A 12,316-nucleotide genomic window follows, 5' to 3' on the forward strand; every position below is an offset into this window, starting at 1 on the left:
GTATCAAGAATGCAAATATACATATAATACAGGTTAGCAGTAATAAATACAGAAGTGTAAAAAGAAGAATCAAAACCAAGCTCTATCAAAGTCTAGGGGTAAATGAACAGTTCAGGGGTAAACTGAATGCAGAGTTCAGTTCAGTTCAGTTTAAGTCGAGGTAGCTGCTGTTGTGACGTGAGAGAGAGAGAGAGAGAGAGAGAGAGAGAGAGAGAGAGAGAGAGAGAGAGAGAGACAGCTGCAGCAGGCAAACCTTCCGTTGTCTTCTTGTTCCGTTGCACTGACGTGGTCATTCGGTTATGACCCCTCTGTTCTCAGCTAAACCGTTCTTCCGTGGTGGACTCATCACTCTGGCATGAGTGGACACACACACAAGCCCCCACCGGTCCTGCCATCACACTGTGAGCTTTGTGACTAATCTCCTGATTCAGTCCTCCAAGCCCCCACCTTCCTGTGGGTACACAACGCTCTTACAGTGTCTCGTGGCGTGTCTCCCGGTGTCTCAGCAGACCCGTCTTTTATCTCCCCTGACGGGGTATCAGCCATCCTTCAAACTGGCCAATCCCTGCTGTCTCAGCAGCAATGTTAACGAGCAAAGAAGTGTCCTTGCAGCAAAAGGTAAATAATCAGTGAAGAAACCATAATACATAAATCATGTCTCTCTCTCTCTCTCTCTCTCTCTCTCTCGCTCTCTTATCTGTAGCAGATGCCTCTCCCTCTGTTCTTCATCTCTCTCTCTCTCATTACCAGCATAGTTCCCGGGGTGGGGGGGGGGCGGTCTACTCTGGACCCCATCTCCATCTGGTTTTCTCATCACACATAACGGTATATAGAAATGTGCCGAAAAAGAGGGGAGAGTTCTCAGGAGAGCAGCAAGAGTTTATGAACGGGTGTGAGCAAGAATTTGTTCTTCATCCAGAGGAACGATATATTTTCTATTTGTCCAAATTTCCACTACTTCCTTGGCAGCCCGTTTCACCTATATTTGGGTGAAAGAAGTGTCCCTCACATGTCACTTCCTCTCTCTTCTTAAAACCTCTGACCCCTACTCTGTGGCTAATAGAAGACCGTGGCTGTACCTACATCTCTCAGTATTTTACATTAATCTTAAATTTCATGCCTGAATGTTCAATGTTAATGGGAAAGTTCTAGCCATCGATCCCTGCATCACCCTTGCGACTGTCTCCAATGTAATCATACCCATAATGAAGTGTACCATCAGAAGTGTGCCCACAATGCTAGCTAGGGTCTATCTAATGTTCCTAAAAGTTCCTCCAAGTTTGTGTTCTGTGCCACAGTTAAGAAGGGCAAATTTTGCATAGGCTTTCCTCACTGTCTATTATCGTTTCAACTTTTCATAATTCATCACCTCACACAGAATTAAATGCTACCTGGCGTTTACTTACCTAATTTACCAGGTGATCCATATCACTGTACCTTCTAATTTTGTACCTTCCAAACATTTGCAGAATATGCATTCCCCTTTGCAACTCGATTTACATCTAAACTATTTACCTGGATGTCAATCATGCATGGAGTTCGGTAACCAGGGACACCTTCTCTTCGTGATTTTTATAAATGACCTGAATGAAGAACTGATGGGATAGCTTAGTAAATTGCTGATGAAACAATGGTTGAGAATGTTGTGGATAGTGTGGAGGGCTGTTAATACGAATATCGATGGGATACAAACTGGGCTGGGAAGTGGCAGACGGATTTTAACACAGATAAATGTAAGGTGGTTCAATTTCGTAGGTCTAATCTGACAGCAGAATATAGTAATGATAAGAATCTAGACAGTGTGGAGTATCAGATGGATCTTGTGGTTCCAATCTTAGTCCATTTAAAGGTTGACTCTGTTGAAGGCATAGGGTGCATTACCATCCATCAGCCATCTGATTCAGTTCAATGGCAGAAAGGTAGTGTTACAGTTATATAGGGCACTGGTAAGACCCCACGGAGTATTATACTCAGTTCTGGTCACCTCACTGCAGGAAGGATGTGGAAACTATTGAAAATGTGGAGAAGAAATTTACAAGGACGATGCCTGGATTGGGGAGCATGCCTTATGGGAACAGGTTGAGTGAATTCAGCCTTGAAGCGGCAGAGGATGAGAGGTGACCTGATAGAGGTGTATAAGATGATGATAGGCATTGATTGTGTAGATAGTCAGAGGCTTTTTCTTAGGGCTGATATGGCCAACACGAGAGGGCGCAGTTTTAAGGTGCATGGAAGTAGGTACAGAGGAGATGTAAGGGTTTTTTTTAAACGCAGAGAGTGCTGAGTGCATGGAATGGGCTGCCAGCGACAGTTGCAATAGGGTCTTTTAAGAGACTCCTGGATAGGTACCTGGAGCTTCAAAAACTAGGGGGCTATATGTAACCCCAGGTAATTTCTAAATAGGTAATGTTTGGCACAGCATTATGGTCTGAAGGGCCTGCATTGTGCTGTAGGTTTTCATTGTTTCTATGTTTCTACTGCACTCCTTATAAGCAACCCTGGTCCATAATAGCGCAATGTATAGATGCAGGACATCACACTGTAGATGTATTCCTGGCCTACTGTGCTATTTGATACATGCTAAAACTAGGAAGAATGAGAGGGTGTGTTATAGAAGCATACAAAATGGTGAAATGGGTAGATGAGATAGAGACAGGAATGTTGTTGAACTGGTATGTAGGATTACTACTTGGGGACATAGAATCAAGATTCAGAGGAATTGATTTTGGGTGGCGAAGAGGAGGATCTACCTCTCCCAGAGAAATGTGAAGTTGTGGAATTTTCTGCTCATGGAAGTAGAGGGGCCACCTGATTATAAATTTCTTCAATGACTTTACTAGGAAGCATGATGAAGGAAAGGCAGTTGATAGTGTCTATGTGCACTTTAATAAGTTCTTTGACAGCGTTCCGTATGGTAGGTTGATCAAAAATGTTGAATCACTTAGCATTCAGGATGAGGTAGTAAATTGGATTAGAGATTGGCTTGCTGGAGAAGCCAGACACTGGGGTAGATTTTGCCCCTCTCACTGGAGACTTGTGGCTTTTAATGTAGTATGGTATTTGGAGCTGGGTCTGCTGTTGTTTCTGATCTGTACAAATAATCTGGATGATAATGTGTTAAGATTGTCAAAGCAAATTTGTGGATCACACCAAGATTTGGTACATAGTGGACAGCGGGAAACGTTATCAAAGCTCGCAAAGGGAGTTGTCCTAGTGATAATTGTGGCAGATGGAATTTAATGCTGACGATTGTGAGCTGCTTGGGAAGAGAAACTTAGTAGCACTCATAGAGAGCGCGGTAAGGCACAAGAATTGTGGGAAAACAGACAGATCTGGGAATATAGATCCATAATGCCATCAGTGATACAAAAGGATTTTAAGAGATCTTTTGACACATAAGCATTCATGAATTAAAGTATTGAATGCAGGAGTCTGTAGGTTGCACAAGAAATTGTTGAGGCTTAATTTTAGGTATTGTGTTCAGTTCGCAATACCTTTCTACAGGAGAGATATCAATGAGTTTGCAAGAGTGCAGACAGAATTATAAGTAGAATGCCTGAATCTGAGGACCTGATCTATAGGGAAAATTGAATGAATTAGTACGGTATTCCCCAGAGCATAGGGGGAAAATGGCAGATTGATTGAGGTGCACAATATTGTGAAGCGCAGACTTCGAGTAAATGCAAGCAGACTTTTCTACTGAGGTTGGGTGTGATAGAACTGGAAATTAAGCGTGGAAGTTGCAATGTGTAAAGGGAGCATGAGGGAGTTCTTCTTCAATCGGAGGGTGGTGAAATTGTGAAGAAAACTGTCAGTGGAATAGGTGAATTCAGGCATGATTTCAACATTTAAGGGCAATTTGGATACATTCATGGGTGAGAGGGTTATGGAGGGCGCTAATGCAGCATCAGTTGATAGGGCTAGGCAGAATAGGAAAGTTTAGGTGGGCTGCAATACCTGTTTATATGTTTATATATTCTATGACTATCGCATTTCAGGTACTTTCTGATATTTCAAAGAGAAAGATATTTGTAACTAATGCAGGAAAGCAGGATCACTGTATACGGGCATTACAGTGCTCATAGATGTGAGGGGACGAAAGGCCTGTTTCTGTGCTGTACAACTCTTGGTCTCTTCCAATGGGCAAACTGTCAGCCCTTTCTCCTAATATCACTCACCATGGTCCACCAATTTCCTATCTAAAAGGGAGGGAGATATTTCATAATTTTACAGCTAATAGCATTGTTCAAGAGAAATCCATTCTTCTGGTTCTGATGTTTCTTGTCAGTGTGACCTGAAAATTGGATTCCAGGCACATTCAGATGTTTATGCAGCAAGGAAACCTGTAATCCTTTTAATCCTTAATCCATACTTTCTCAATAAACCTTGCATGGGGTACCTTATCAAAGGCCTTGCTGAAATCCATATACACTACATCTATGGTTCTACCTTCATTACCTTCATTAACGTGCTTAGTCACAACCTCAAAATATTCAATCAGGCTCGTAAGGCAAGATGGGTCTTTGCCAAAGCCATACTGACTATTCCTAATCATATTATGATTCTTCAAATGTTCATAAATCCTGCCCCTTAGGATTTTCTACATCAACTTACCAACCACTGAAGTAAGACTCACTGGCCTATAATTTCCTGAGCTATCCCTTTAATGTTTTTTACCCTTTAATTTTGTTTGCTTCAGATGGAGGAAATGTTCCAGCCAATGAAGTCTGTCCTTGTAGTTCAGGCCTTTCGACAACATCCTTGTGAATCTTCTTACCAGGTGGCATTAGTAATATTTTATTAAGTCCTTCAGAGAATTCTGTTCCGTGCCCGGCTAAACAAAGGCAGATATCCTATTGAGAGTCCTCATTGCATGTACCTGTTTCTGCACCTTCAGGGATATCTGTGCCCCTACATCAATGCTTGAACTTCTGGAAGCGATTCAACAGGCACAGGATGGATACATCTCAAAGTAGAAGTATTTAACAGAGGGATGAGGCAAAACATAGGAGGGGCATATAATTTTGCAAAAAATACTGGGTGGTGAGAGGATTGGGAAGCTGTTAAAAACCGACAGGATAAAACTTCAAAGGTTCAAATTACATTCATTATTAAACCATTTTTTCCTATAAATAACCTTGTGATTTGTCTCCTCACAGGCAGCAACAATGCAAAGAAACTCAATATAACCCATTAACAAAGCAAATCATCAAACGCGAAAACAAGGATATTGTGCTGACAAAGAAAGTAAGCAAATAAAATTCAGAATTGAAGTTCCCGAAAGCGAGTCGACAGCCACTAAGTCCCTTATCACTGCAGCAGATTCACCAGTCCACTAGCTTCAGACCAGCGCAAAGACGGTCAACCTCATGGAGCCCTGAGCAGAAACAGTCAGTCCCTCGCCTTCAGCTCCGATGACATGAACATTTAACCCTGGCACAGCACATAAATTGTCCAACTCCCCGGTCATTTCTCACCTTCGGTCCTGGACCCTGCTGCTTTGATCTCAGCCATCTGACTCCGCAATGTAACAAAGGAAAACTCAGTAAGGATGGAAAATAGGAAATATCAGGGTAAGCTAGCCAGAAACATAAAACACGAAACTAAACTTTAAAAATATCCAGTATAGGAGAGGCAAGAACGGATAGCAGACCGCCTTACAATGGTGCTTCTGGAGGAATAATGCCGGTCAAAGAAATGGCAGACCAACTCAGTGACTATTTGCGTCTATGTTCCCTTTGAAAGACAGCAGCAGTATGTTTAAGAGTTGAGAGTCAAGAGGTATAATTGTGTGTAATTGCGATTACTAATGAGAAGGTGCTTGGGATACGGAATGTTTTCAGGGTAGATAAGTCATCCGCTCAAGATGGATTACTCACCAGAACTCTGAAGGAGGTAGCTGAGGCGATTCTGGAGGCATTAGTAATGATCGCTCAACAATCATAAAATTAAATTCCATAGAATGGAAATTTCATAGAAAACATACAGCACAATATAGGCCTTTCAGCCCACAAAGCTGTGCGAAACATGTCCCTACCTTACAACTATCTGGAATTTACTCATAACCCTCTATTTTTCCAAGCTCCATGCAGCCATCCAGTCTCTTTAAAGATCCAATCGTGGCCGCCTCCACTCCACTCACCACTCTCTGCGTTAATATATAAAAAAATACTTACCCCTGAAATTTCCACTGTACCTACTTCCAAACACCTTAAAACTACCCCCTCTCATGCTAGCCATTTCAGCCCTGGAGAAAAATCTCTGACTATCCTCTCACTATCTTGTACACCTCTATCAAGTCTCCTCTCATCCTCCGTTGTTCCAAGAAGAAAAGCCGAATTCACTCAACCTATTCTCATAGAGGGTGCTCCCCAATTCAGACAACATTCTTGTAAATCTCCTCTGCACTCGGTCTATGACGGGGTGTCAGAGGATTGGTGAACTGTTTATGTTCCTCCATTGTTTAAAAAGGGTTCGAAGAGTAAACCTTGCAATTATCGTCAGTGGTGGGTAAATTAATGGAAAGTATTTTTTTAGAGATGGTATATATAATTATCTGGATAGACAGGGTCTGATTAGTAACAGCCAACATGGATTTGTGCGTGGAGGTTCATGTTTTACAAAACTTATTGAATTTTTTGAAGAGGTTACGAGGAAAGTTGACGAGGGTAAAACAGTGGATGTGTCTATATGGACTTCAGTAAGGCCTTTGACAAGGTTCCACACAGAAGCGTAGTTAGTAATGTTTACTCGTAATGTATTAATATTGAAGTAATAAAATGCATTGAACAGTGGCTGGATGGGAGATGCCAGAGAGTAGTGGTGGATAACTGTTTGTCAGGTTGGAGGCCGGTGACTAGTGGTGTGCCTCAGGGATCTGTACAGGGTCCAATGTTGTTTGTCATATACATTAATGATCTGGATGATGGGGTGGTAAATCGGATTAGTAAGTATGCAGATGATACCAAGATAGGTGGCGATGTGGATAATGAAGTAGGTTTTCAAAGCTTGCAGAGAGATTTAGGCCAGTTAGAAGAGTGGGCTGAAAGATGGCAGATGGAGTTTAATGCTGATAAGTGTGAGGTGCCTCATTTTGGAGGACTAATATAGGACATGCATGGTAAATGGTACGGCATTGAAGAATGCAGTAGAACAGAGTGATCAAGGAATAATGGTGCATAGTTCCCTGAAGGTGGAATCTCATGTGGATAGGGTGGTGAAGAAAGCTTCTGGTATGCTGGCCTTTATAAATCAGAACATTGAGTTTAGGAGGTGGGATGTCATGTTAAAACTGTACAAGGCATTGGTAAGGCCAAATTTGTAGTATTATGTACAGTTCTAATCACAGAATTATAGGAACGATGTCAACAAATCAAAGATTTACTAGAATGTTACCTGTGTTTCAGCACCTAAGTTACAGAGAAATGTTGAACAAGTTATGTCGTTATTCTTCGGAGAGTAGAAGGATGACAGGGGACTTGATAGAGGTATTTAAAATTTTAAGGGGGATAGATAGGGTTGACGTAGATAGGCTTTTTTCCATTGAGAGTAAGGGAGGATTAAACAAGAGGAGGTGAGTTGAGAGTTAAGGAGCAGAAGTTTAGGGGTAACATGAGGGGGAACTTCTTTACTCAGAGAGTGGTAGCTGTGTGGAACGAGCTTCCAGTAAAAGTGGTATAGGCAGGTTCAACTTTGTCATTTAAAGTAAATTTGGTTAGGTATATGGACAGGAAAGGTATCAGGGTTATGGGCTGAGTGCAGGTCGGTGGAATAGGTGAGCGTAAGCATTCTGCACGGTCTAGAAGGGCCGAGATGGTCTGTTTCCGTGCTTTCATTGCTATATGGTTGTAACATATGCCTCACTTCTTCCGTACTTTTCCCTGAGAAAAAAGTTGCTGCCTGATGTCCTCATAGTTCTCCTCGCTCCAACTAAACGTTTTCCTAACGTGTCTGTTCTTATCCCTCACCAATGCCATGGTAAAGGAGATAGAATTGTGATCACTATTTCCAAACTGCTCTCCCACTCAAAGACCCGACACTTGACCAGGTTCATTTCCCAATACCAGATCAAGTATAGTCTCTCGTCTTGTAGACTTGTCTACATACTGTGTCAAGAAACGTTCCTGAACATACCTAACGGACTCCACCACATCTAAACCCCTCACTCTAGGAGATGCTAATCAATATTTGGGAAATTTAAATCTCCCACCAGAACAACCTTGTTATTATTAATCCTTTCCAGAATCTGCCTCCCTATATGTCCCTGTTACTATTGGGTGGTCTATAAAAACACCCAGTAGAGTTATTGACCCCTTTCTGTTCGTAACATTCACCCACAGAGACTCTGTAGACAACCTCTCCATGTCTTCCTCCTTTTCTGCAGCCGTGCCTCTATCTGTGATCAACAGTGCCACGCCCCTACCTCGTTTGCCTCCCTCCCTATCCTTTCTGAAACATCTAAAGCTATGCACTTTAATGCGCCATTCCTGCCCCTCCACCATCCAATTGTCTGTAATGGCCACATCATACTCTAAGTGCTGATCCACACTCTAAGCTCACCCGCTTTATTCATGATACTCCTCGCATTAAAATAGACGCATCTCAAACCATCAGACTTTGCGCATCACTTCTCTATCACCTTCCTATCTCCAATTTCGCAATATCTCCAAACTTGCTCCATTAGTGAGCCAACTTCCTTTTTCTCCGTCAGTTCAGTTCGGTTCCCCCCCCCCCCCCCCCCAGCAATTCTAGTTTAAAGTCTCCTCAATAGCTTTAGCAAACCTTCCTGCCAGGATATTGGTCCCCTTTTGATCCCCGTGCAACCCGTCAGTTTTATACATGTCACACCTGCGCCAGAAGAGGTTCCAATGATCAAGAAATCTGAAACCCTACCCCCTGCTCGAAACCTGCCACGCATTTATCCTCCACCTAATTCTATTCCTATACTCACTGTCGCGTGGCACAGGCAGTAATCCCGACATTACTACCTTTAAGGTCCTGCTTCTCAATTTCTTTTCTAACTCCCTGTAGTTTTCTTTCAGGACACCCTTCCCCCTTTTTCTGCCTATGTCGTTGGTACCAATATGTACCACGACATCTGGCTGTTCTCCTTCCCACTTCAAGGTATCGTGGACACGATCAGAAACATCCCGGACCTTGGCACCTGGGAGGCAAATTACCATCCGCGTTTCTTTCCTGGGTCCACAGAATAGCCTATCCGACTGCTAACTATAGCGTCCCCTATCACTGCTGCCATCCTCTTCCTTTCCCTGCCCATCTGAGCCACAGGGCCTGACTCTGTGCCAGAGGTACGGCCACTGTTGCTTCCCCTAGGTAGGCTGTCCCCACCCCCACCAACAGTACTCCAGCAGCAATAATTATCGTCAAGGGGACAGCCACCGTGTTACTCTCTTGAACCTGGTTCTTTCTTTTCCCTCTCCTGACTGTTACCCAATTTTTTCTCCCCTGTGGTCCCGGGGTGACTACCTGTCGATAGCTCCTCTCCATCATCACCTGACCAGACGAAGGTCATCGAGCTGCGGGTCCGGTTCCCTAAGGCGGTGTCTAAGGAGCTGCAGCTCGACGCACCTGGTGCAGATGTGGCCGTCCGGGAGGCTGGGAGACTCCAGGACCTCCCACATCCGACACCGAGCACAGGAAACCGGCCTCACACACATACTCTCTGAGTTTATTTCAAGCAGATAACCGGTTTGACCTCGACCCTTTGTCACCGAAGCCCCATTGAGCCAAAGCCGCCCTACTCTGTCGCCTGCTTTGTCTCGCTTTTAAACTCTTCCCGCTGTTCTCACTGGCCGACCTCCACACGCTTGCGCAGTCGTACCCCATTCAAACTGCTGAAGAGATAACAATAACCAAAAAAATAATCTGGCTTTGTTTGAGTAGACTGAGAATGATAAATGGCCCTCCGATGGGAGGGAGGTATAAGAAAGGAAATGATAGGTGTTAGCCTGTCCTTGAGTGCCTCAGCCAGAGTCCCGACCTTACCCCGATCCAAAATCTCTGGCAAGAACTGAGGATTGTTGTCCACTTGCGCTGCGCAGCTCACCTGGCACATCCTCGGCAATTTTGCAAGGAGTTGTGTAAAGCTGAAACAGACTTTTCCAAAAAGTACACCGGCTGTGAGAGATAATTCAACTAGGTATGAGTAAGGGGCCATGAACACTTTTGAACTGCTAACATTTCCGGTTTTGAATTTTCAGTTTATCATGCTTTACAATTTTCCCTGTTTTTTTTCCGGCGGGGTGGGGGGTGTCCACTATGTAAAAAACAAACAAACGACCATAAAATTCACGAATAAAAACTCTGAGTTAAATTGATCAGACTCCCTGGTTGTAACACTGAATAATGTGAACAAGGGATTAGTGACTGAATATATTTTGGCGGATGCTCCAGTCTTCGAATTCGTCCCAGTGCCCCCACCTGGGATGCAGCAAGAAAGAAAGTGGAAGAAAAGCCTGATAATCTACTCCCTATCTTGCTACGGAAACCCCATGGACATCTGCACTATCCATCGGTTTGTCATGTCGACCTCGACTGGATAGCAGTCAACGACATCAAAAGTTCCTTATGCATTCTTTTTCATTGCAGTCTACAGGTGCACATCTCACATTACCCAATGTTCCCAGATCTTGCAACCTTGTTTTCACTCCCCCCAGAGACAGTTTGAATTCAAAACCAATTGGCTTCAAATAACTCTCAGAGATATGTTGTGTGTTTACCCCGTCACAGTTTGCACCCGATTTGTACTTTCCCCAGATCCTGCCTAAAGTAAGGCTCACTAGCCTGCAACGCAGACAACAGTCTGAAGGAATTCAGCAAGCATCGTTTGAAAAGAGTCCTAGTTTCGGGCTGAGAAGATGCTATCAGCACTGGAACAAATATGGTGCAGGGACGTGAGGAAGGAGTACAAGGCGCAAGATGTTCATTAGTTTGTCCTGAGTTTAGCAAAATCCCCCAAGATTACGTCCTTCTTTGGGGATGACTGTAATCAAAACTGTTCTCCCACTGAAATTCATCAATTATAAGGCTTATGCCCCAGTGCAAGGTCTCTTAAGTGTCCCGAATTCATCTGCTTCTACCTCAACCCCAAGAGAAAATTCCACATGTTTCGCGACATATGACTTGCATTCAATACTTTCTTCCAACCACTTTGAAATTATCTCCCTTGCTTCAGCCACCTCCCTCCCTGGGAAATATCTCTGGCTGTTCACTCGATTTATCTGCTATAATGTTGTATACCTCTTTCAGGCACTTCTCATCCTGCTTCCCTGCAAAGAGAAGATCCCTATGTTATTCAAATTACCTTCACTGGACATGTTTAAAGTAAATTTGTTGTCGAAGTTCATATGTGCCATCATTTACCAACCTCATATTTATTTTCTTGCAGGCATACACAGTAAATACGAAGAAACACAATGGAATCAATGGAAAACAGTTCACAACAAAGGCGGACAAAACGTCAAAGCACAAAACACGACAATGGCAATGAATTGTACAAATAAAAAACATACATAACAGTAAATATGAAATAAATGTCCATAACTGCAGTGGTAGAATACTTGATGTAGGTTCTTTATAAACCAACTGGACTTATCCCCTTTGCCTCGAAAGCCTGATCATTCAGGAGTAGTAGCTATTCCATAACCCGTTGCCGTGAAACCGGGCGCTCTTGTAATTTGTTCTTGCTGGCGCAGTCGAGATGCGAGCATCAACCGGAAAATGGGGGTCCTTGATGGTAAATGCTGTGTTCCTGCGACCCCTCTCCTTGTAGAGGTTCTCAGTGGTGGGAAGAGCTGTGCCTGTGATGCCATGAATTGCAGTCCAGTGTCAGGGTTGAACAGACCTCTGTTCTTGAAGTTCTTGGGTTGCACCAGTGTTTCCCGGTGGAGTACTGTGCTGGGTGTGCAAATGTCAGTGCGATCACTACACAGGTTTCAGAGTTCTATACGACTGTGCCCGAGAAGTGAAGGTCTAGGTGTTGTAAAGTTCACTGTCTTGGTAAATTAACTGCTGACTATTCTTGTACAGGCTCGTAATCAGGTAATGTTTGTACCATAGTTACAACCTCCTTTTCCTCAACATGTTGAGTTGCATCAGGGTTTGACCCTGCAGGACTGTGTTTGGTTTCTGCTTGTCCGCTTCCCTGATGTGCAGCACTGGGCAGTTGTGTAGCTGTACCTGGCAGTGTCCATGCAGTCCGGAGCTGGTTTGCAGGTCTTTGTTCTTCCAGTGTTGGTGGCTCGTGTACTCAGCGGGATCTCTGTTGGGTTGTGTATAATGAGGTATTCCTCATGCC

The 12,316-nt window shown here is 43.6% G+C and overlaps 1 long non-coding RNA gene across 2 annotated transcripts in view; it reads left to right on the top strand.

Annotated features, from left to right (window-relative positions):
• Nucleotides 1–11,567, top strand: part of LOC140723202 (uncharacterized) — a 30,312-nt gene extending 18,745 nt beyond the window's left edge. For both annotated transcript variants that reach the window (XR_012097829.1, XR_012097828.1), the window contains exons 3-4: nucleotides 5,160–5,247; nucleotides 11,408–11,567. This is a non-coding gene — a long non-coding RNA (uncharacterized lncRNA). The remainder of the gene's footprint in view (nucleotides 1–5,159; nucleotides 5,248–11,407) is intronic.
• The last annotated feature ends 749 nt before the right edge of the window (nucleotides 11,568–12,316 follow it).

This window comes from Hemitrygon akajei, unplaced genomic scaffold, assembly GCF_048418815.1.
Source record: "Hemitrygon akajei unplaced genomic scaffold, sHemAka1.3 Scf000104, whole genome shotgun sequence".
Taxonomy (NCBI): domain Eukaryota; kingdom Metazoa; phylum Chordata; class Chondrichthyes; order Myliobatiformes; family Dasyatidae; genus Hemitrygon; species Hemitrygon akajei.